The sequence below is a fragment of the Brachycentrus maculatus genome, unplaced genomic scaffold (genome assembly GCF_059751285.1).
Source record: "Brachycentrus maculatus isolate JH-2025_06_01 unplaced genomic scaffold, ASM5975128v1 h1tg000354l, whole genome shotgun sequence".
In the NCBI taxonomy this organism is placed as follows: domain Eukaryota; kingdom Metazoa; phylum Arthropoda; class Insecta; order Trichoptera; family Brachycentridae; genus Brachycentrus; species Brachycentrus maculatus.
Genome location: NW_028281103.1, coordinates 227334 through 254743, shown reverse-complemented (window position 1 = coordinate 254743; position 27410 = coordinate 227334). Strand labels below are relative to the sequence as shown.

Genomic DNA, 27410 nt, shown 5'->3' with positions numbered 1-27410 from the left:
TTTCAATTCAAAAAATAAGTTTTTGTTCGAAATTTTGTTTTTAAAAGAAGAGTTATTGAAAGGTAAGGAGTTTAAAAAAAACAGTGTACTTATGTATGTATCTTCTAAAAAAACATTTTTAAAAATATGTAAATTCTTTTTAAAAAATGGGTGTGAAAGACTGCAGGAAAACCCGTTTTTCTATTGAAAAAATAAATTTGTCTTCGAAATAAATACATGGGTTTAAAAATAAAAGCGTTACTGTAAGGTGAGTTTAAAAAAATTATAAAAACAATTTTTCTAAATAAATCAAATTTTAGTGTGCATTCTTTAAAAAATATATGTAGACACGTGTGGCCTCTCGATAATTTCCTTAAGTTCTATGTCTGCGATTACCCCATAACATTTGATTGGATAGCCCCGTATAAACAGGACGTATGGTAACCCCACATACATATTCACCATTGAGTGCTTATAGATGATTTTAAAAAATGGACCATGAATGGTTTTGCAATATTTACTTAATAATAATAATAATAATAAAACCCTTATCCGCACCCCAATGGTGCATAGGGCACTGCGTCATATGAACGCAGTGTTATCTTGATCGTTTGCACATGAAGGAAAGGTGATCAGCCCTCCGCTTCAAGTACCAGTCCAGGGTAATATTGAATAAATATTACAGTGAAAAAATCACTTATATTTATTCTTACACCCCCTGGGAATCGAACCCGGGTCCTCCAGAACGGTAGTCGAGCGTGCTGACCATTACACTACGGAGGCGGACACTATATTTACTTACTTACTTATTACCCTTATCCGCACCCAATGGTGCATAGGGCACTGCATCGAATTGACACGGAGTTATCGTGATCATTACTTACATGAAGGCAAGGTGATCACTTTTGCGCTTCAGGAACCAGTCCAGGGTGATATTAAATAAATATTACAGTGTAAAATCACTAATCTTTTCACCCCCCCTGCACGGTAGCTAAACACGCTGACCATTAATTACACCACGGAGGCGGACGCAACATTTACATTAAATTTATTAAAACGCAGAAAATTTCCCAAGATGTGATATTTTTTAATTTCTTTCACTCTTTCTGATGTGGGAGTCGTCGATTAAATTCGGTGTAGGATGATCATTACAATCCGCGGTACTTCAACCTTTGCATTTCACAAGCGAAGGCTTCAATCCGTTTGCATTTGAGTGACGCCTTCTTCATTTTACGCAATCTCTATTCGTTACGCAGTCACTTCATAGCGGACACTTTGACAACTCGGGAAAGTGACAAATGCATTCGATATCGTCAGGAACTATCACAATGCAACTTGATATGCCCTAGATACAATTACTAAGAAGATTTTGATCGACGTCAGTAATCAGCTCTTCATTTGATATCGACCGATTTAGAGGCGTTTGACATGTAGTAAGTGCTACAAGCGAAAACTGGGAAATCATTTCTCTCACTCCTTTCAACAACGTCATATAGCAAATATCGACAATATTCAGTTGTGCATGTTTTCAAAATGCCCAGAAAATGTACTATATCCCAGCAAAAGCGGCATATTTTTAACTTAATATTTACCCTCTAGGGCAGAAAGTGTTGTTTTTGCATTTTTAAAAAAAGGTATTGTCAAATTATTTTTTTAAATATACTAAATATTTTTCAAATGGAGAAAAAACATTCAGGTTTTACCTAAAAAGATCTGTTGCACAGTAAAATGTTCAATAAGTGGCTTGATATTTATTGTTAATATTATTATTATTATTTTTATTATATTTTTAAACTTTAAAAACGATCTCCTGAAAAATCTAGTTTTTTGATAAATGACGTTGTTGAACTATTTCTTATTACAGTTAGTAAATACCACTATTTCTTATTTTCATTACATTGCCCATCATTTTCAAACACCACATTAAATTACTTACAATTATTTAATCACACATTAAATTTTGCGTTGGAGTTTAACTAACTAACTAACTAACTAACCATCACGCCGTTTCCCCGCAGGGATGGTTAGTTAGTTAGTTAGTCCTTGCAAACATTCTTCGCCTCTTCCACGTTCATGCATCTCCTCATACATACCCGCCGATTGTTACGACTCCTAACCTGACCACTTTCAAGTATTTGGCATGCCTGATCGTGCCATGTTTTTCTCAGTCTTCCTCTGCTTCTTTTCCCACTAACATTCGCCTCATAAATTTGTTTTACCGTTCTTTCCTCATTCATTCGTTCTACATGTCCAAACCATCTCAACACACCTTTCTTAATTTTATCGATAATGCTTATCTCAGCTTTGCATTCCTTCCTTATTTCACTATTCGCACATCTATCATACATCGTTTTGTTACACATTCTTCTGAGAGATCGCATTTCGACTGCATTCAGTCTACTTTCATCCTTCTTTTGCCAACTCCATGTTTCACTTCCATACATTAGAGTTGGAACCAGGACTCCGTTGTGCACTGCCAGTTTAGCTTCCGCTGATAGGTTTTTATTTGCTATAACTGATTTCAGTGCACCGTTCACTTTGTTCCCAGCATTCACTCTCCTTCCTATATCTTTATCAATCTTTCCATCCCTAGAAAACATACTACCCAAATACACGAAATCATCTACCTGTTCCAGAATCTCTCCGTTTACCAATATTTCACATTCAGATCTGCATTCTTCTCTTTCAAAAACCATAATCTTGGATTTGCTAACATTCATCAATAAGTCACTGGAGTTTAACCGAATCAGTTAATGATTTTTGTTGTATGTTGAAAGATAAAAAATCATTTTTAAGTTATACTTTATTTTGCCGAGTTTAGAAAATGTCTAATACAATAAATAATGCTAGTCAGCGTTCTTTATGAGCGTGTTTTATATTTTATTTTATCATAATATTAAAGGTTAACAATAGAATTATACAAAAATCGTGACACCATAAACCACACAGCGCCAAATGGAATTCCACGTTGGAGAATAAGTCATTGTATTATCTATGTTTATTATAAATATGAGGGATTAATTATGTGTTATTTAAAATATAACTATATACATACATTAATATCGAATATTCACTGTACCCACTGAGCACGTTCTTAGTGACCTTTGAAATAATTTTTCTTGCTTAATTTTGGGTAATCAATGGCAATATCTGCCTCAGTAGCGTAATGGTCAGCATGCTCGGCTATCGTTCTGTAGGTCCCGGGTTCGATTCCCAGGGGGGGTCAAATAAATATAAGTGATTTTTTCACTGATATTTATTCAATATTGTCCTGGACTGGTACCTGAAGTGGGGGGCTGATCACCTTTCCTTCATGTGTAAACGATTGAGATAACACTGCGTTTATATGAAGCAGTGCCCTATGCACCATTAGGGTGCGGATAAGGGTGTTATTATTATTATTATTATTATTATTATTATTATTATTAATGGCAACATTAAAATGGACAGCAAATTATCTGATCTTTGTAAAATTGACTATAAAAAAGATTTTTTAAATGCCTTCAATCGTTTGAGTGATGTTATCATAAATGCAAATTTATAACTACTACTACCATCACGCCATTGTTCTGAAAAGGTAGGCAGAGAGGATACACTCCTAACTTCAGTCACATCCGTGCATCTAGTCATATATCGCTCACTCCTTTCAACAACGTCATATATCAAAAATCGTCAATTTTCAGTTGTGCATGTTTTCGGAATGCTCTGAAAATTTACTGGATCCCAGCAAAAGCGGCATATTTTTATCTTAATATTTACCCGCTACAGAGCAAAATGTGTTGTTTTTGCATTTTGAAGAAAAGGTATTGTTTAATTATTTTTTTTTTAATATCCTAAATATTTTTCAAATGAAAAAAAAACATTCAGGTTCTATCTAAAAAGATCTGTTGCTCAGTAAAAAGTTGAATAAGTGGCTTGATATTTATTTTTAATACATTTTATTATATTTTTAAACTTTAAAAACGATCTCCTGAAAAATCAAGTTTTTTGATATATGACGTTGTTGAAAGGAGTAAGCGATGTATATAAATAAATTTCACTTGGACCTGGTTATATTATACATATTATCCATATTATCAACTTTATTCAACTCACTAGGAAATTTTTGTATCAAAACATCTTCACAGATAAACAATCAATCATTTTTAACGACTGAAAGTCGTTATTTTGAAGATTGCATTTTAATTGAGTAGACCATCTTATTAAAACATCAAGGTGGGTTTTAGAGAGACTTCAGAGAAAGCAGATTGCGAATATTTCAGCTAATGTTTGAAATGGACAATGAGCCATTATATCGCGCACTCCTTTCAAGAACGCCATAAATCAAAATACTTGATTTTTCAGGAAACGTTTTTAAAGTTTAAAAATATAATACAATGTATTAAAAACAAATATCGAGCCACTTTTTTAACTTTTTATTGTGCAACAGATCTTGTTAGATAAAATCTGAAGGTTTTTTCTCCATTTGAAAAATATTTAGTATATTTAAAAAAACTAAACAATACATTTTATTCAAAATGCAAAAACAACACTTTCTGCCCTGTACCGGGTAAATATTAAGTTTAAAATATGCCTCTTTTGTTGGGATATAGTACATTTTCTGTGTATTCCGAAAACACGCACAACTTAAAATGGACGAAAACACATTTTTTCAATCATTTTTTGAAAGCGTTAATCATAATTGTACCTACACATATTTAAAAAAATATGTTTGAAACTATTGGAGTTAGGTAATAATATGATCAGAAACTGGATTTATATATCAATTGTTAAACCAAACTTCTTCTTCTTCTTCAAACCCTTATCCGCACCCCGTGGTGCATAGGGCACTGCATCATATCATATCATAAACGCAGTGTTATCTTGATCGTTAACACACGAAGGAAGGGTCATCAGCCCTCCGCTTCAGGTACCAGTTCAGGGTAATATTGAATAAATATTACAGTGGAAAAATCACTAATATTTATTTTCACCCCCCCTGGGAATCGAACCCGGGACCTCCAGCGCGGTAGCCGTAAACTCTACTACTAATAAACTATTCTTACTTTGTGACATTTTGACATGTTGCAATATCAAATATATCCCAAAGATCTCGTTACTCATGGATATTAAATTTCTACGTAATCAATATTTATTAGAATCTATTATTTGCCTTCGACTTTCTTTGCCGCATTTGAGTAGTGTCGTTGTCAATAATGGGTAGAATTGGTGAATGTTACACGCGCGTAAAGTAATCACTTAAACCAGCCTATGACGGTCGTCAGCCCCGTAAATGCCCAGACTTCCATATTCTTCTTCATCTTTGATGAGGTTTAAAAAAATAATAACAGAAATTGTATCTTAGTGTGTATTATTATAGATTTTTTTTCAATCAATTAGTAAATATGATATATATATGTTTATAAAAAATAAAAACTACATTTTTTTTCATTCGAACCCTTATCCGCACCCCAATGGTGCATAGGGCACTGCTTTATATAAAAGCAGTGTTACCTCGATCGTTTACACATGAAGGAAAGGTGATCAGCCCTCCACTTCAGGTACCAGTCCAGTGTAATATTGAATAAATATTAGAGTGAAAAAATCACTTTTATTTATTAGACTCTCCTCTGGGAATCGAACCCGGGACCTCCAGAACGGTAGCCGAGCATCCTAAGCATTACACTACGGAGGCGGACATAGTATGTATTTTTTTTTCAATCAATATGTAAATATATGGTACAATATATATTTTTATAAAAATATAAAGTACATACATTGTATTACATTACATATCCGCTTTTGACTCATAACTAAACTGACCATTTATTTTTGTCCTCAAAACGGGACATTTTCCAATTTTCACGTAAAAGTATGTATATTCAAGAAAATGGTCATATTTTTTCATAGCCTTATGTATTTATAAAAAGCAAAGGAATGTTGATAAAGAAAATAAAAATATGAAAAAATAATGAAAGCAAAGTTATATGAAACGGCGATACTACAAACTACCGTCGATTTTTGCACTTTTAAAAAAAAATTGTTACTGTGTTGCTCTTTTTTAAAAACAGGACATTTCTGCGTCCCGAAACTTTACTTGGGGACAACGGGATAGGCTATCTAAAAACGGGACGGTCCCGTTCAAAACGGGACGTATGGTCACTTTACTCATAACTCAACCTTCTAAATGTAAACTTAATTACTTACTTTCTATTTTAAAAGATCCAATACTCATAAACCAATAAAGATTTTGAATGCAATTAGCAAAAAGGATCTACCCTCGTACAAAGGCTTTACCTGTAAATGTCTAAGGATTAATCGCAATAGAATAATATATGGTATGGAATACTATTATATCTGGTAAAGATAAGAAATACAAAGAAAATAATCAAATATTTCTTGAGTATTCAAGTGTTTAGAAAGGACAATATACCGGAATACATTTGGCCGAAATTTAAATGGCGCCGACCATAATTCGACATGTCTGGCATTAAGTAATATAATACCAAAACAACTATCGGTTCATACAAAGTTGTGAATATTTTATGGTTCCAAAATATACTAATGGTGCTTTCCATTTTTCGTTTGAAGATAATTGTAATCCTTTTTCAGCCAAACAATGTTAATACTACATTTTGAGTGTGTCCAAATACTTGTTCACAAAATTTGGATTATCTCCAATTACAGGAGTTATTTTCATCACCAATAGATCGGCTGTCCAAACTTAAAACACAGTAAGGGACATTTTTTTGTAGTATGTTTTTTTTGCATTCTTGGACTAAGTAGACTCTACTTAGTCCGAAAATGCAAAAAAACGTACTACAAAAAATGTCCATTTCTGTGTTTTCAGTTTGGACAGCCGAGATGTCTCTAGTGAAGTTCTAGTGATTCAAGAACAAGGTTTCTTAATTAGTTCATACATATAACTTCCAAGAATTTGAGTAGTGTGGTTGTCAATAATGGGTAGAGTTGGTGAATGTTACACGTGTGTAAAGTGATCATTTAAACCAGCCTGTTGTCAGCCCCGTAAATGCCCAGACTTCTATATTCTTCTTCATCTTTGATGAGATGTCAAAAAATAAAATGTTAATACTCATACATTTCAATATATGTAGCTATGCTCCAAGTCAAAATTACAACAATATTCAAACCTTGGTTGGAATTTCGGTGATTATGTATATGACCCAAACAATGTTTTATTAGAAAATGTAGTTGATCTTTTCAATTGAAGCATGCATACCATATATCGCTCACTCCTTTCAAGAACGTCATAAATCAAAAATTGACAATTTTCAGTTGTGCATGTTTTCGAAATGCCCAGAATATGTACTATATCCCAGCAAAAGAGGCATATTTTTAACTTAATATTTACCCGCTACAGGGCAGAAAGTGTATTTTTGCATTTTGAAGAAAAGGTATTGTTTCATTATTTTTTTAAATATATGAAATATTTTTAAATGGAGAAAAAAACCTCCAGGTTTTACCTAAAAAGATGTGTTGCATAGTAAAAAGTTCAATAAGTGGCTTGACATTTATTTTTAATACATTGTGTTATATTTTTAAACTTTAAAAACGCTCTCCTGAAAAATCAAGTTTTTTGATTTATGACGTTCTTGAGGAGTGAGCGATATGTATATAAAACTTTTTAAAATTTGAGTTATTTTGTTGTCAATCATGGATTAAATGGTAAACGTTACGGAATATATAGAATAATCGCATCAACCACACAATGATAGGTCGCAAGCCCTGTAAATGCCAAGATTTTTGCATTCCCATCTGTGTCGACATAACAAAAATCTTAATTTAAATGGATTTATTTATTTATAAATAGTGATATGTCCATTGAATCACCATTATTACCACTTTCCGCAAACGCAAAAGATACTTCACCGTTTTGACGCAGTGTTATCTTGATCGTTACTTACACAAAAGCAAGAGGATCAGTTCTGCAATTCAAGAACCAGTCAAGGATAATATTAAATAAATATAAGAGTGAAAATCACTAATATTTATTTGACTCCCCTCCCCTCCTGGGAATTGAACCTGAAGCCTAAAGCACGTAGCTAAACGCGTCAACCATTACGCTACGGAGGCGGATAGTATTAAATACAAATACTGTATAAACTTCTTAATCTAAGGTAATATACCTGTTTTTTTTTGTCCGTCTCCGTAGTGTAATGGTTAGCACGCTCGGCTACCGTTCTGGACTTCCCAAGTTCGTTTTCACTCTATGATTTTTTCACTCTAATATTTATTCAATATAACCCTGGAATGGTACCTGGAGCGGAGGGCTGACCATCTTTCCTTCATGTGTTAACGATCAAGAAAATTCTGAGTTTATATGAAAAAGTGCCCTATGCACCATTGAGGTGCGGAAAAGGGTTCGAATAATAAGAAGATATATTTTAGCCTGTGTTAGTTTTGTTTAATGTTTAATCTTTTTTTTTAACTTTCTTATTTGTGATTCAGTCCTGTTATCCTTAATCCCATGTCTCAAAATAAAAATGGAAATTACTCATCGGGAATATTATATATATTTTTTTTATGAATTACGTATGTTATATGTATATTAAATAAATAAATACATAAATGTTTTCCGCTTGCGTTATTAGGTGTAGTGATGACCAAGAATTTTACAAAAGGAAGAATATGTTTGACCTGGCAGTATTACACTTTAGTAAGTGTATTCGTGGAAGGAACAACTAATGAAAGCCAATATTAAATCGTTCGACTGAATACAGTAATTTTACTGGTGCCTCTAAACATGAAATTTTCCAAGAATGTGTAGAAATTATTGACTAGTGTCATAATGATTCATATGTATACGACCATTGAAACAATTAAATATGTAATTTATTGATTCGGCATTAACTTTGTGGAAACACTTGTATCATACATACCATAAAATGACATTTATTTCAAACGTTATAAAATTAAACAACTTTGTTTTAACCAACTTTTTATTATAATAACAAGTTAACCTACCGGGTTTCGACAAAAAAGGGGTGAGCGATATGTCTAATTCATCATTATTTCTTTCCGAATTATACTAACACATTAAGCCTCAAAACATAATTTTCAAAAAACTAACCAACTTACCAACCAACACGCCTCTTCCCCGCAGGGGTAGGCAGAGAGAATAGAAAGCCACACCAATCTGTATTTGCAAAAAATCTTGGCTTTATACATCTCCTCATACATACCCGCCGATTATTCCGACTTATGATCTGACCACTTTCAAGTATTTGAAATACTTAATCATATCAAGTTTTCTTCGGCCTTCCTCTGCTTCTATTATCACCCAAATTTGCCTAGTTTTCAATATCTTATATTTCGACTATTTTTTGTTTCTTTTTCTTTTTTAGTGCGTAAATGCGCGTTTCATATTCAAATTTTAGTAATAATTCAATTTAATAAGATTATAAACGGACAAAAATGCTCACTTGTTGACCTTTTATAAAATACAATGTCATGTTAAATTTTACTACGTGTTGTCATTAGACCAGAAGCGGATTGGTAATTTAAAATAAAATAATATAATAATTTTAATAAAGTAATTATATTACCATATCACAAAGTTAACAATGCATTTAATATACAAAATACAACATAAAACATTGCTAGATTTTTTAGTAGTTTTAATATTCTTTTACAACCGGAAAAGACCGTAGAAAAAATAAACGATGAGCATGATTAGATGCTGAAAGGAAATCCGATGTCCTTAATATATTAGTGTGACATGTTATCTTTATTCACACCAATGTCCCACGACATTTATAATGTCACAAAATCAAAAAAATATGGACTTCTTTAGAGTAAATAAATATAGTAAAAAAGATAATTGTTATTTTTAACTTCCTTTTTATTCTCTCCGTGAAAGTTTGAAACTGAAGAAAAAAATTGTTAAAAAATGTTTTATTTTTATATGTTAATACATTAATATATTATTTTATAACACAAAAAACGAGCCTTATCTGTCTCCTCCGTAGGAATTTTTTATTATTATTTTTTCGTCCGCCTCCGTAGTGTAATGGTCAGCACGCTCGGCTACCGTTCTGTAGGTCCCGGGTTCGATTCCCAAGGGGGGTAAAATAAATGTAAGTGATTTTTTCTCTGTTTTATTTATTCAATATTACCCTGGACTGGTACCTGAAGCGGAGGGCTGATCACCTTTCCTTCATGCGTAAACGATCAAGATAACACTGCGTTTATATGACGCAGTGCCTTATGCACCATTGGGGTGCGGATAAGGGTTTATTATAATTTTTTTTTTTTAATAATTTTCAAACTTTTTTCAAGTAATTACATTAACATGTATTGTATGAAGAGACCAGATTTTGGAAATATGGCAGCCCTATCGTAGCTCGTAGCTGTACAACAAGTAAAAAAAAATTCGTATAGTAATTTGTATTGCAAGTCACTGGTCCGCTACTGGTAAGTACCTACTTAACAATTAAATATTAATATGGGATGCCATAAACTAATGCAAAGATTGCACTAAGGATAGTACCATGATGTTGAATGTCAACGATCAAGCGAATAGCATTGTCGGTCCGATAAATTGAACCCTGGTGACATTGCCTTACTACATACGAGCTACTAACTGCTTTGATGACATTGAATTTCGGTCAACGTATCACTCAATAAAATAAATAATAAAATAATAAAAAAATTAACCATGTTTTCAGGCGTATTCCAGTATGTAATTTTTTTTCACTTTAAAATAGACGTTTTACAATTCTATAAGATTTTCAATTAAGATTTGAATCGTGAGTCTTCTTTATCTTCAAACCCTTATCCACACCCGATGGTGCATAGGGCACTGCATCAAATGAACGCAGTGTTATCTAGATCATTAATACATGATGAGCAAGTGATCAGCCTTCCGCTTTAAGTACCAATCCAAGGTAATAGTAAAAAAATCACTTGTATTTATTTGACCCCACCTCGGAATCGCACCCGGGACCTCCAATACGGGAGCCAAGAGTGCTGACCATTACACTACGGAGGCGGACAAATCACGGGTACTAAACTGTACATATTTTGAAAATTCTAACTTATTTATAAAATACAATATAACGTACAATTTGTTTTGTAAAACGTCAAATTTGAAATGAAAAACCTATATCTATTGAACTAGATTGAGCCAAAGTGTGATTATGGGAAGAAATAGTTCCCGTAAGATAATTTGAATTTGCGCACAAACCTAATGCATTCATTTTGTGAAAGTCGCGGAAGAGATTCGGCGAGATGTTCCCCTCCCGATGTCAGGCGATAATCAAATACAATTTCTCTGTTTTCGTCATGACGACCTTTGGCATCTTGCATTGCACAGCTCAGGAAGGCGAAATGCGCGGAAACTCTATCCGCTTTGCATAATCGTCTCTTCAAATTTAATAGAGTTTCGAGAGAATTTATATTACACTGTGAACATTGTCGAATGCTATTTATGAAGGAAAAAATAAAAAAAATATTTACAACATTTTGAGTGTGTCCAAATACTAGTTCACAAAATCTGGATTATCTCCAATTACAGGAGTTATTTTCATATTATCTTTTAACAATAGATCATTTTTCATCTCACCAATAGATGTCTTTAGTGAGGTTTTAGTGATTCAAGAACAACGAACAACGACATCTCATCAAAGATGAAGAAGAATATGGAAGTCTGGGCATTTACGGGGCTGGTTTAATTCTACCCATTATTGACAACCACACTATTCAAATTCTTGCAAGTTCTATATATATATGAACCAATTTCGAAACATTGTTTTTGAATTGTACACGTGTGTAAATTAGTTTAAGGTTTCTTAATAAGTTCATATATTAATAGAACTTCCAAAGAATTTGAGTAGTGTGGTTGTCAATAATTGGTAGAATTGGTGAATGTTACACGTGTGTAAAGTTATCACTTAAACCAGCCTATGACGGTTGTCAGCCCCGTAAATTCCCAGACTTCCATATTTTTCTTCATATTTGATGAGATGTCAAAAAATAATATGTTTTTTTAATGTTCAAGCACTATCTAACCTCTGATTGGCAGGTCATATGATAGAAGGACCCACAACCTGAGGACGAGGAGAGCTGACCTTAACAGTCTACTTAGACGATAAGTTGGAATCAAGCAAGGAAGAAGAAGAGTTACTTTGACAATTAGTACTAAATACTCAATGAGAAAGTCAATATAAACTGACTACTCAATCATATTACATATTATGTATTACAATCAGTACCAGTTCTACAATTTTCACTTTCAATACACCACAAGACAGCCACTATAAACGAAAATGCTTATTGGAGTGGTTACACAGAAAATACTTTGATATGTAATTAGTGTTCATTTATCAGTTTGATTATAACATCGCATCATGTAATATGTAATTACACTCGAAAGATTCGATTATTATCAGTTTAACGATCTAAACACGTAAATATTTTTGAAGCTGAAAACACTTACATAAAATGATAATCACACATAAAAAATGCACCTTCTATCTTAACCTTCAAAAAACGCCTGAAACGTCATTATCTTACCTTAGAACCCTAATTGTCCATCTCCTCCTCCCCTGACCCCTCCTCTCTTAAACTTGCTACCTGATTCTACCTATTTATCATTAGAATCTTGAATACTTTTTTGTCTAATTGTTAATAATTGTTTTTTAGTTTTTTGATAAAATCTATTACATCAGACAATAATATGTATTAACTTTTAAAAACGTCTGAGACATTACTATCTGTCATTAGAATCCTAACTGTCGATCAAACCTCCTCCCTCTACCTCCTTCCCTACACTCCCTTCTTCCTTTGCCCTCCTTATTATCGTCTTTTGTTAATTTATGTTTCTTTTCAAATGACAATTTGTAATTTATGTTTTTTTAAATGTTCAAGTACTATCTGCCCACTGATTGCAAACGGCTATATATGGTATCAAACGTTTTGATCAATATCACTAGTCCGTCTTTGGTCGGTTGGAAGATATTGCTTTTTAGCAATAAGCCCGCCAATGTACTTTTTATTTTCTGTACATGAAGTTTAAATAAAATAAATAAAATAAATAATCAAAACTAATGAAATCATACTTAACTAACTTACTAACCAATCTGTCTTTGCAAACAATATTCGCTCCTTCACATTCATGTATCTCCTCGTACGTACCAGTCGACTATTCCGACAGCTGACCAAACAAGAATCAATATTTTTACCAGAATGATAAATTTTGATGCAACATTTTGAGTGTGTCCAGATACTTGTTCACAAAATCTGGATTATCTCCAATTACAGGAGTTTTTTGATCACTACAAATAATTATTTGTAATACGTATAATAATGAAATACGCATTATCGATAAAATTAAGAAGGGTGTGTTGAGATGGTTTGGACATGTTGAACGAATGAGTGAGGAAAGAACGGTAAAACAAATTTATGAGGCGAATGTAATTGGAAAAAGGAGCAGAGGAAGACCGAGAAAAACTTGGCACGATCAAGTATGCCATATACTTGAATGTGGTCAGGTAAGGAGTAGAAACAATCGGCAGGTATGTATGAGGAGATGCATGAACGTGGAAGAGGCGAATAATGTTTGCAAGGACAGAGTGGTGTGGCGTTCTATTCTCTCTGCCTACCCCTGCGAAGAAGCGGCGCGACGGTAAGTTAGTAAGTTTTAATTAATTTATTTTTATTTTATAATAAATAACACAATATCTATCAATTTTGAATTTATGTTTTACTTGGTGAATACCACTTATTCTTAAAATCTATTGTGATACGTTACATTCCGCATCATTTTCTAACACCGTATGTGACAGCTTCACAGCTGATTCTAAATATAATTTAACCCTTCATTACATGACTTTTATTTTAAATAAATAAAAATATTTCTTTTGTGTCCTATTCTAAACATTAGAGGAAAAATAAAAAAAATAAAAATAAAAATAAAAAAACAAGGAAAAATCAAAAAAATACTTTTGAATCAAATTTGCAACAACATGCAATGGATATCCTTATGGGATATTGATAAATGTTTTAACACTAACTTTTGGCTATGTTACGAATTTGATACACGATGCAGCGAAGGGTTAAAATAAATAATTTGAAAAATATAAATAATCATAAATACATAATTAACAATATGACAGAGACTAACACCTACCCCTATTGTCTATGTTCCCACTGGAAAAATAAGAAACAGCTTCTACCCCCTCTTCACCCTTCAACGTCCCAAGGAGACAACTCTAAAATTTAGTTTGAAAATGATGCGAAATCCATCGAAACACGTGTCACAATAGATTTTAAGAAATAGTGGTATTTACCAAGTAAAAAAAAATTCTAAATTGACAAATATAACCACAATGTGACTGTCGAATCAATCAATGAAACGTACGATTTAATTTAGCCATTACCAAAACGCAGAATTCAATAATTTCATATTTAGTTTCTCTAGGTCGTCTGGTATTTAGAGTCCATACTAAACGCCAAAAGAAATTCCAACAGTAAATGACACGCACAACAGTGGAAAGCATTCAACGTACCTCTGTCAATAATACATTAATCAAATGAGCTGACCTTTTTATTCCGGTCGCAAATCACCAATCGCTATATTTGCAAAGGTGAAAATATCGGACATACTTTGGAAAAAAACCCGTTTCGACTTCTTGGGAGCTAGTAGGTAGATTTCTAAGTTGCACACACATGAGCAATAACGTATAAAGGTGCACACATACAAACATATTTTACTTTCTGCATATATTTTCTGACTCACACAAAAGTCCTGCGATTTTGTACGCCTCTGTGGTGTAATGGTTAGCGTGTTTAGCTACCGTGCTGGAAGATCGATTCCCAGGGGGTTGAAAATAAATACTCAACATGTCATTCCACAATGTTAGTGCCGAATCAATAAATAATATAATACAGTAAACTTCCCTATAACGTTGAGATATTACCGCGTTTATCAATGGGAACGTTGTAGAGGTTGATGATTTTAAATTATACTATAATTTTAAATAACTCATTTCAGTCTTTTCCGCTGGCTAAAAAGCAAAAATACAATTTAAAAAATTAATCACTTATAACATTCCCTCTGAAAAATGCGGTATCTACCTATCTTAACTTTATAGGGGGTTTTACTGTATTATATTCTTAATTGAGTCGACATTTATTTTATGAAGGATGAAAGTAGACTGAATGCAGTCGAAATGCGATCTCTCAGAAGAATGTGCGACAAAACGATGTATGATAGATGTGCGAATAGTGAAATAAGGAAGGAATGCAAAGCTGAGATAAGCATTATCGATAAAATTAAGAAAGGTGTGTTGAGATGGTTTGGACATGTGGAACGAATGAGTGACGAAAGAACGGTAAAACAAATTTATGAGGCGAATGTAAGTGGGAAAAGAAGCAGAGGAAGACCGAGAAAAACATGGCACGATCAGGTATGCTAAATACTTGAAAGTGGCCAGGTTAGGAGTCGTAACAATCGGCGGGTATGTATGAGGAGATACATGAACGTGGAAGAGGCGAAGAATGTTTGCAAGGACAGAGTGGTGTGGCGCTCTACTCTCTCTGCCTATCCCTGCGGGGAAGCGGCGTGATGGTTTGTTAGTTAGTTAGTTAGTTAATTTTATGAAATGATATGTAGATTTTTTTTTAATAAACACTTTACAATATACCTTTCGATGAAAACAAGTGTAATTTTCGAAACTAGTCGTGTGTAATGAAATACAACCCATTAAGTAAGTGGTATTATACAAGTAAATTTTTTTTAAATAAAAATTTTGCTACCGATTTTACGTCTAATATTTATTTAACATCACCCTGGACTGGTTCTAGAAGTGATCACCTTGCCTTCATGTAAGTACCGATCAAATTAACACTGCGTCAATGCGTTGCAGTGCCCTATGCACCATTGGGTGCGGATAAGGGTTAGAAGGTAGAAGGTTATTAATAGTAGTATTTACCAAATAAAATCTAAATTATACTAACGAAAAATCGAAAAATAACAAATGAAAAATATTTTTTCCATTTGAAGAGTGTCATTTCAAAGTATAAAATAATTCAACACCTCTGTCGAATAATTTAAAGCGTTTGAAATAAAATTATCCTCGTTGGGCGTATGAATCAAAATGAAATAATTAGAAATATTAATAATTCCAAGGTTATAATACAAAATTAACATCGTGTAGGATCAGACGACAGTTATTATGCAAATTATCTAACCTACATTTACTTATTTGAATACGATGAATATTTGTCAATGTTTTTTTAAGCAGATACCTACCACAACCTTATAACGACGTGTTATTTATTTGTATTATTGTGGTTATCACGATAAATTTTAAGAAAAAGATATAATTACTAAGTGAAGATCAAATTACTGGATAGATAGAATCCATTGAAACACATCGGCTGTCCAAACTCGAAACATAGTAAGGGACATTTTTTATAAAAACGTTTTTTTGAAAAAAACGTTTTTCAAAAAAAATGTCCCTTACTGTGTTTTAAGTTTGGACAGCCGACATGTCACGATAGATTTTAAGAAATAGTGGTTTTAACCAAGGAAAAAAAATAAAATGGATAGATAATTCCACAAAATGACTAGCGAATCAATTAATGAAAATAAAAAATCTAAGCAGGAAAAAAATATAAGCCGAATAAAATTAATGAATACGATTTAAATCGGAAAATCAAAAAAGTAAAGCATAAATGATATCCTTATCATTTATGGTTCACATTGTGTAATACCACTTTAAAGTTGAACGATGAATGATAAGGAGAGCGTTATATTACCGCACCAAAATATTAACAATGCTTTTAAAATAAAAAATAGAAAAACTAACTGTTACTCATTAGTGGAAATTCTACACTTTACAATAATACAATCTTTTATTTATTGTTTCGGCATTAACTTTGTGGTTAGACATGTTACAATGATTAAAGGAAACACTTGTTTTTTACCACTTGAGTTTTATTATAGACTACATGTTTCAGAAGTTAAACTTCCATCATTCAGGTCTGTATAGTAACTCTACACATGTTACTATACAGACCTGAATGATGGAAGTTTAACTTCTGAAACATGTAGTCTATAATAAAACTCAAGTGGTAAAAACAAGTGCTTTCTTTAATCATTATAATACAATCTTAAATTGTTGTATTATTCCATACAAAATGAAAATATATTTTTTTCCTATTTTTACGAGAAATATTTTAATAGTCATTGAAGGTGTTTGTTAATAGTTTGTAAGTGCAGTCATTATCGCAGTGTTGTTTTCAATATTAAAATCCAAAATTATTGTCAACAAACCTCGTCAAGTGAGTGAACAATTAATGTGTATTAAACTAATAACTTTACTTCTCTGTTTCCACCTACGTTGTTTAAAAACAAATTACTTTGTGTGTTTTAAGATTATAATGGTGTATCTCATTATAACTTGTCATTACATTTAAATTTTACTAACAAGCAAAGTTTGTGTGTTTATGAGAAAATAGTTTTGAAGATTTTCTCGGCAGTGATACCATATGTTGTAGACATGATGCCATCAGAGTTGATACAAATAAATTACTAACACAGAGGTAATACGACAATATGGAGTTTCAAAACTTACTACGCCCCATCCCTTAATCCAATATATATATTTTTAAATATATTACATACATAAGTTTAATTATATAATATTCCTGATTGGTATTTTTCATTTCTCATTTTGGAACAAATTTGAAACACAAATAAAAATATTACAAAAAAAGATTAAAAAAAATAAACACTAACGCAGGGCAAAATATAAACTGTAAAAAAATAAACGGGTAGAGTAAATAGGCATATAAAAAAAACATAAGGTAAGAAGCATGTTGAAAAGAAACAAATGAGAAAATACAACTTATCACTAACACAAATATCTTTCCACAAAGAATTTTTTCAGTTAATTTATTTTGTATCCCTGACTGGGTTCTATTTTATATATCGCTCACTCCTTTCAAGAACGTCATAAATCAAAAAACTCGATTTTTCAGTATAACGTTTTTAAAGGTTAAAAATAAAATACAATGTATTAAAAATAAATATTAAGTCACTTATTGAACTTTTTACTGGGTAAAAGGTTTTTTCTCCGTTTGAAAAATATTAAGCATATTTAAAAAATTAATTAAACAATACCTTTTCTTCAAAATGCAAAACAACACTTTTTGCCCTGTAGCGGGTAAATATTAAGTTAAAAATATCCCTCTTTTGCTGGGATGTGGTACATTTTATGGACATTCCGAAAACATGCACAACTGACGATTTTTGATTTATGACGTTCTTGAAAGGAGTGAGCGATATGTCATGCAGCTGGTTAATTTGGGTATAGGCAATACATTGTAAGGACCTTACTCCAAACTTAGTTGTGTTTATCGGCTCCACATACATTTTGTAACGTCCTCGTTATTATAATGGTGATTTTCATTGCCAAAATTCGTTACGCAATACCTCTATGTATGTTTGTAACATTATTCTCATAGCAAAAATGTTTCTTTTCTGTACCTAATCATAATATGATATAGGGAATTAATTGAATCTTAGTTTGAAGTTCTTAATACAAAGAGGCGAAGGTTTGCCAATATAGAATGGTGTGGCGTTCTATTCTCTGTGCCAACTCCTGCAAGGAAGGAGCGTGATGGTTAAGTTCACTTAATAAAAAAGTATACGCAATATTACAATGATTAAAGAAAACAATTGTTTCATACCGCTTGAGTTTCATTAAAGACTACATGTTTCAGAAGTTAAACTTCCATCATTCAGCTCTGTATAATAACTAATATGTTATTATACAGACCTGAATGATGGAAGTTTAACTTCTGAAACATGTAGTCTTTAATAAAACTCAAGTGGTATGAAACAAGTGTTTTCTTTAATCATTGTAACATGTCTTACCACAAAGTTAATGCCGAAACAATAAATAAAATATACGCAATATTAACGATAGTTATGAAAGTTCAATGATTATTTGTAATATTTATGGATTCCCACTCCAAAAACTGATTATTTTCAAATATCTTTTTCCTTAACCTTCAATGGCACAAACAAACATTTTATTTTAGTTGAATTATCATGATGACCCTCCATCAATGAATTATTTCTAGGTGTTTAAATAAACGTGTTATTAGATACATTAAGATTAGCAAAAAATGATGAATAACAAAAATCTATAATTATTTTTTTACGTATGTTATTACCATCTCGTAGACTTTGGGTTTTACGTAAGCATTAAGTAAAAAAAAAAAACTTCAGCTCTAAAATTGGCACTTCATAAAAAACGCATTAAAAAATAATGGGATTTGCTAAGTTGCTAATATATCAAGTTTCGATCCGTATTATGATAAAACATATTAAGTAAAAAAAACAACATATTTAATAGAAAACACATGCTTTCATCAAATTATAATTACAATACATGTAAATTGAATATGATAATTTATAAAAGAATTTTATTTACATATATATATTTATATATATATATATATATATATATATATATATATATATATATATATATATATATATATATATATATATATATGTATATGTATATATATATATATATATATATATATATATATATATATATATATATATATATATATATATATATATATAGATATATATATAGATATATACATATATATATATATATATAATGAGATGCATGGAGTTTAGTACCACATTATGCAGTTTTATTCTCTAGCCATCAGGCCAGACTAATGACTTCACGGGTATTTTAGTTTCAGCGCGAGAGCCTGAATAGGATTTCCGAGAACAAAGCGAGATTGTTCCTTTCCTCGCAGATGTATATTGAGCCAGGCTGAGTTTACGGCCGACTATGAGTCACCTCTGGAATTATAGAGAAGTGATTCACCTTTGGTAAAAGGATAACGCTGAAGAATTCGACGCAGGACTGCAACAGGATGTAAGATTTTATTTCCGGCTTCGCCCAAACAGGTACGAATTTCATAAAGATCATTATTCCTTAAGGCCCAGTTATCAGTTATAACATTTAACGGAATTGTTTTTTTTCTTCTTTGAAGGATGAAATCAGACTGAACGCAGTCGAAATGCGATCCCTCAGACGAATGTGTGGCAAAACGATGTTTGATAGATGTTCGAATGATGAAATAAGGAAAGAATGTAAGGCTGAGATAAGCATTATCGATAAAATTAAGAAAAGTGTGTTGAGATGGTTTGGACATGTGGAGCGTATGAGTGAAGAAAGAACGGTTAAACAAATTTATGAGGCGAATGTAGTTGGAAAAAGAAGCAGAGGACCACCGAAGAAAACTTGGCACAATCAGGTTTGTCAAATACTTGAAAACGGCCGGGTCGGGAGTTGTAATAATCGTCGGCTATGTATGAGGAGATGCATGAATGTAGAAGAGGCAATGAATGTTTGCAAAGACAGAGTGGTGTGGCGTTCGATTCTCTCTGCCTACCCCTGCGGAGAAGCGGCGTGATGGTTAATTAGTTAGTTAGTTGGTTGTTTTTTTTTCTTAAACACCGTAATCGTTTTTAGGATTTTTACGGAGTGTGTGGAAGTTTTTGGTGAGAGTATTTTAATGTTTTAATTGTTTTTTAATTAAAATAAACCCCGATGATGACAAGGTTCTTGTCGAAACCGGTAGGTTAAATTTTATTAATTAAAAAGTGGTGAAAAAAGGTTTATTAATTTTATAAAGTTTATAAAATGTGCCACAAAGTATCTGCAGAAAACATTCTAGAAACCGTTTTTTATTAGGAAAATTTTTCAATCATCCAGACACATAAAGGGTAAATAATAATAAAATAACCTTTTTTTGATACTATGATTCCAACCTGTTTCGACAATACCTTATCTTCTTCAGGGATTACACACGTACATACCTGAAAAAGGCAGGGTGCTTGTCGAAACCAGTTGGAATAATAGGGCATAAAATAATCGTTAAAACAATGGTTGTGTTTTATTTATTTTACTATATAAAGTTTTTAAAATGGGTCATAAGGAATCAGAAAAAAACTTTTTTGTAAAGACACATTTCAAAAGATTATTTTAACTAATAAGTTTTTTTTTATCTTAAAATTTTATAAGACAAAATTACTAAATATTGACATATAAATACACACATACAGTATATATTCATTTTTTCTTCTAAAACTTATCCGTACCCGATAGTGCCTAGGACACTACATTGCATAGAAGCAGTGTTATCTTGATCATGTAATTCATGAAGGAAAAGTGATCAGCATTGCGCTTCAGATACCAGTTCAGGACAGCATAAAATAAATACCAAAATGATAAACCATTAACGTTCGTTTTGACTCCCCTGGGAATCGAACGTTCTCATCACTACACTAGATTTAATATCCGCGATATTTTCTTTTAATTTGTACTTTAACAAATATAAAGACATTCAATTCTTTGGCTACGGCTTATGTAACACAGCTTATAATGGTCTTATTCGGATGTTATATCAGCTATTTGAAAGTTATCGAATATTACAGCACAGAAGTCGATTATATTACGTGAATTGCGTGGGTAAAAATTCTTAGAAACAAAACCATCAGTTCAGTTCCCGAATGAAACTAGAGTTCAATGAAGGTTAAGAGCGAAACCTGATAAAAACGAGTTGGATCAAAAAAGTGATGTCATGGTAGACATGGGCGATCGATCTAAAAAACCGATTTAAATACCGACTACTTTAAAACAAGTCGTTACTTATTCGGTTTTAAGATTCGATCACCAATCAGTGCACAAATTAGTTGCGTAATCCGAAAGCGTAAGGCCATAGACGTAAAAATAATTTTTAGAATTTGTAAAATAAAAACACTTGTTTTTAACCAATTGAGTTTATTTTATTATAACGTCTAGTTTAGGAAACTATGCTTCCATCCTCAGGTCCAAATACAAACTATATAGCCAGTTTATATTTAGACATGAAAATGGAAGCATAGCCTTCGAAATTGGTCATTGTAATAAGAAAAACTCACTTGACTAACCCCTTCCCCTTACTTTCCCCTCTCCTTATTTATAGAACAATTTTATATTATATTTTAGTTATTATACAGACCTGAATGATGGAAGTTTAACTTCTGAAACATGTAGTCTATAATAAAACTCAAGTGGTAAATAACAAGTGTTTTCTTTAATCATTGTAAGAAAAACTCAAGGGGTATTTTTTTTTTCTTTTATAATTTAATCATATCTTACCACAAATTGAATGCCAAAACAATAAATAAAATAAAATTTAGAATTTACAAATTAAACGATCAGTTTAACTCTGATTGCAGTTGCAGTGTTTTTTTCGTTTTATCGGGTGCAAAATATTAGCGCGTCATTGTTTGACAAACCATGTCACCTCTCCTCCGAGCGGGGCAACTTTTTTACTTTCGGGGATACATTCAATTAGTACATTTGCGGAGGTTCTTACCAAAAAGTTACATTTCCAATATTGCACAAAAATCCTTTAAATGCAAATCTATTGTGTGTACTGTATTCTATCGAAATCTTAATTAAAGTTGCGAGAAAACGTTACCAATCCTGTGTTAAACCAATATGAAATCGCACCAAAACGTAAGAATTTTACAAGCTAGAATTCCTGATGACTTATAATCATTTAGGACCTCCACATTAGTAAACATTTTTTTAAATAAAAAACTGAGCAATGGGCTAAGAACTGTGGAATATCAAAACAAATTTGAAATAATTTGACGAAAAGTTGTGCGTGTATGACGCACAGAGCAAGGTGGTATTTAGATTTTTTAAGTTACGTTTTAACGACCATAATTGACTTGTTTGTACGGACCGAAAGAGGAAATTTGTAATGAGCATTCCGCCGAAGCCTTGACATAAAGGTGTTTCAGTTGATGTATCCTGTCGCTATTTCTACTTAATTTACACCAAACGTTTTAGATAATGGTAAATAATTGATGATCACATCATGTTCTTGGAACTTCAAGGTCGATCATGGTATTTTTTACATTTATAAAAATAATCTTTGCTTGCATATGGAGTTTTTTGTTGTTTATGTTTGATTCAAAGCTGAGAGCATTGGATAGTGTATAATCAATTCAATGAATTTTTTTTTAAATTATGACAATTGTGTAAGTTTATTAAAACTGTAATTTTGACTGGATGTAATAACATCATACATTTTTCATATGGTAAAATATATTAAAACATAAGTCTATTCACAAAACGAAAAAAACAACATAACATTTACGCTCAGATTTCTTGATCTATGTATCTATGTTAAGATGATAAAGTGTAAAAAAAACAGATTTGTGATCAAGGAAACGTCGAAAAATGTTGTAAATAAAATATCTGGTCAAATTATAAGCTGCGTAAAAATTGGAATCATGTATTGAGGCGTCTCTCAGTAGGTACGTAAAATAATCAAGTTAGGACATTGCATTCATTTAATAAAAAATAAATTCGGCCTCTGCGAAATAAAAGCTTTCTCAAATCAAAGTGTGATGATATTTTTGAAATAAGTATATATAAATTCCAAAAAAATATAATAGTGTGGTAATCAATGAAGGGTAGAATGGTGAATGTTGCACGTGTATAAAATGATCACTTGACTAGCCTAACACAGGTTATAAGCCCTGTAAATTCCCAGATATCCATATTCTTCTTCATCTATATTAAGATCTCAAAAAAAAATCTTTTTTGGAGAGGAACAGCGTAACTAATACTAATATATTATTTTTTGACATCTCATCAAAGATGAAGAAGAATATGGATGTCTGGGCATTTACGGGGCTGACGACCGTCATAGGCTGGTTTAAGTGATCACTTTACACACGTGTAACATTCACCAATTCTACCCATTATTGACAACCACACTACTCAAATTCTTGAAAGTTCTATATATATGAACCAATTTAGAAACCTTGTTCTTGAATCACTAGAACTTCACAAGAAACATCTATTGGTGAGATGTAAAGAAGCTGTTTTTATTAAACAGAAACTCTTATATTAGTATGTGAGATCCGAATCCTGGATTATAATCACACACATGAGAAACGCCAGAAAATACCATTTTCATTTTTATTATTAAGCTTATAATTTGACCAGATAATCTATTTACAACATTTTGAGTGTGTCCAAATACTTGTTCACAAAATCTGGATTAAAATAAATAATTAATAAAATAATAAATTAATAAAATAATAATTTATGAAAATAACTCCTGCAATTGGAGATAATCCAGATTTTGTGAACAAGTATTTGGACACACTCAAAATGTTGTAAATACTAATATATGTTATAAGTAGAAATGTCGACTTTGAAAATAAATTGAACTGTAATATTTTTAGTATTTTATTTATTGTTTCGGCATTTACTTTGTGGCAAGACACGATGAAATTGTAAAAGAAAAACACATGTTTTGTACCACTTGAGTTTATTTTATTATAACGACTAGTTTCGGAATCTATGCTTCCATCTTTAGGTCTAAATATATATACTCATAGCTTGCGAAACTAGTCGTGATTATAAAATTAACTCAATTGGTAAAAAACAAATGTTTTTCTTTAACGATATTTTTACTTTATAAAATAAAATTAAAAACTTACATTATTCCTCTGTGCTGAGGTAATCCAGCTCGAGTCCGTAAGTCCTGCTTCGGACCTATGGACCTTCGTTATATACCACTTATTCCTGTAAAAAAGAAGAAAAAAATCAAATACTACCCTTTGAACAAGTATCTTCAGTGTTTAATAACTTAAACCTTGCATGTTGCCACATGCGGTGGAATCTATCGCATGGTCGACTGTTATAGTCGACCATAGACAATGCGCAGATAGGTAGAAAGATGTTTGGATCGATTCCATAAGCAGAAAAACGATTTTACGATTAAACTTCTTTTTCTTTTCCTTTTTCTTGGTGTAGGCCTTGTGATCTGTTTTTAAGAGTGATTAGCCTCCTGCGATGTCGATTCCCAGGTGTAAATCCATCTCACAATGATTAAAGAAAACACTTGTTTTTTACCACTTGAGTTTTATTATAGACTACATGTTTCAGAAGTTAAACTTCCATCATTCAGGTCTGTATAGTAATATTATTTATTATTATTGTATGTCCGCCTCCGTAGTGTAATGGTCAGCACGCTCGGCTACCGTTCTGGAGGTCCCGGGTTCGATTCCCAAGGGGGGTAAAATAAATTTAAGTGATTTTTTCACTGTCATATTTATTCAATATTACCCTGGACTGGTACCTGAAGCGGAGGGCTGATCACCTTTCCTTCATGTGTAAACGATCAAGATAACACTGCGTTTATATGACGCAGTGCTCTATGCACCATTGGGGTGCAGATAAGGGTTTTATTATTAAATATTATTATTGTATTTGTTATTATACAGACCTGAATGATGGAAGTTTAACTTCTGAAACATTTAGTCTATAATAAAACTCAAGTGGTAAAAAACAAGTGTTTTCTTTAATCATTGTAACATGTCTTACCACAAAGTTAATGCCGAAACAATAAAAAAAATCCATCTCTTTGGTGGTCTGCCCAAGAGTCTGCCTTGCAGTGCAATGTGAGAAGTCTGGATGGTTCCATTCTCCTCACATTCTTCTTCATTGCCTTCCCCACCTAACGACATCTTTGATCTCGCATGTTCCTCTAATCCTGATGTTCCCTATTTTATCTCGTAAACTCTTGGCAGATGTGCTCCTTAGATTCTTCATTTCTGACACTCTTAGCGCGTTTTTTTGTTACGCTAAAACAATCCTTACATATTATTTTTTGACATCTCATCAAAGATGAAGAAGAATATGGAAGTCTGGGCATTTACGGGGCTGACGACTGTCATAGGCTGGTTTAAGTGATCACTTTACACACGTGCAACATTCTTATATCATCATAACTGTTGTCTTTTTTTTCTACTATCTCTGTCTCCTCTTATATCCTTTATTAATTGAAATTATAATGTATTTTGATTGTTGGAACGAAAATCACTCGTAAACGAGTGAAGGCTTAGTAAAATATAAAATAAAATATCAATTTATGTATTAATTTTAAATCAAACAGATTTTTTTGAGTCTACTAAGTTGTATTTTATTAACAAAAACACATAAAAATTCATATTGTGACAATTGTTTCGCCTTGTTAGGTTATTATCAAAAATGCCCTAACAAGGCGAAACAATTGTCACAATATAATTTTTTTATTTGTTTTTGTTAATAAAATACAACTTAGTATACTCAAAAAAATCTGTGTTTGATTTAAAATAATACATAAATTAAAATGGAGTTCTACAAATCAAACGCCAAATCAGTAAATAAAATATCAATTTCATGTACGGAAACATATTTCTCGGCATTAATTGGCATGTAACACGCGTTCATCCCACTTCTTTTCATATTTGTTACATTCGTCATACGTTATACGTAATATTAAAACAGATTACAGCGCAATTAGTTAAGCAATTACAAAGGACATTATATAACATTGCCCTTTTGCACGCTTTGGGTAAAATTTAATGTGACCTTCACGAGGTAAATTAGAGCAGAAACAATCGTCTCAGTCCGCCACGCAGAGAAGACGAACGTATAACCTGCAGACGCTAAAATACATAATATTTTATTATTCCCAATTCGGCGCGGCCACTCCAGCAGTTCGATGCAAGACAACAATATAGAGTCAAAACCATGACCGCCGTACAGTGTCGGATTAAGGTGGGGTAATCCAATAGCCCTCATATCAAAGTTTATTTATATTAATTTACATTTCATGGACAGAAAATAAATATGTATATTAGCGGGCTTATTGTCAAACAGCAATATCTTCCAACCGACCAAAAACAGACTATTTATATCGGTCAAAACGTATGATACCTTATATTGCTGTTTGCAATAGTTCTCGAACATTAAAAAAAACATAAATTACAAATTACTGTTGTATCAATTTATCAAGCAACTGCTTTATATTTTGTTAAATATACCGTAGAACGGGGCTTGAATATTGATGTGTTACTTGAGCCCAGTACAAAAAAATTTCAGATCTGTATTTGGTCTACAATAATGAACGTATCGACATGATTCATTGTTTCCCTGACAGGTGGCACATATGCGTTCATTATTGTAGACCAAATACAGATATTTTTTTGTACTGGGCTCAAGTAACACATCAAAGTACAAGTAGCCCCATTATACGGTATTTAAAAGGAAAGAAAATTATATGAAAATTACAAATTGATGAGAGTAAGGAAGGCAAAGGAAAAAGGGAGTTTAGGGAAGGAGGTAGAGGGAAAAGCTAAGGGATAAGGTTTGATTGACAGGATTCTAATGATAGATAGTAATGTCTTAGACCTTTCTTAAAAGTTATCAGAGAAGGTGCATTTTTTACAAGGAGAGATACATGATTCATTCCATAGTCTGGCCGCTAGGACGGTTAGATAGTTACATTGAAAGTAACAATAATTTTTGCCGTCCAAATTTTAATACCAC

At 32.1% G+C, this 27410-nt stretch overlaps 1 protein-coding gene across 1 annotated transcript in view; it reads right to left on the bottom strand.

Annotated features, from left to right (window-relative positions):
* The window catches only part of LOC148303710 (uncharacterized), a 110195-nt gene that overhangs the window by 55402 nt on the left and 27383 nt on the right, over positions 1 to 27410 (bottom strand). The window contains exon 2 of the mRNA XM_088269526.1: positions 24536 to 24620. The gene's annotated coding sequence lies outside the window, so the exon portion shown is untranslated. The remainder of the gene's footprint in view (positions 1 to 24535; positions 24621 to 27410) is intronic.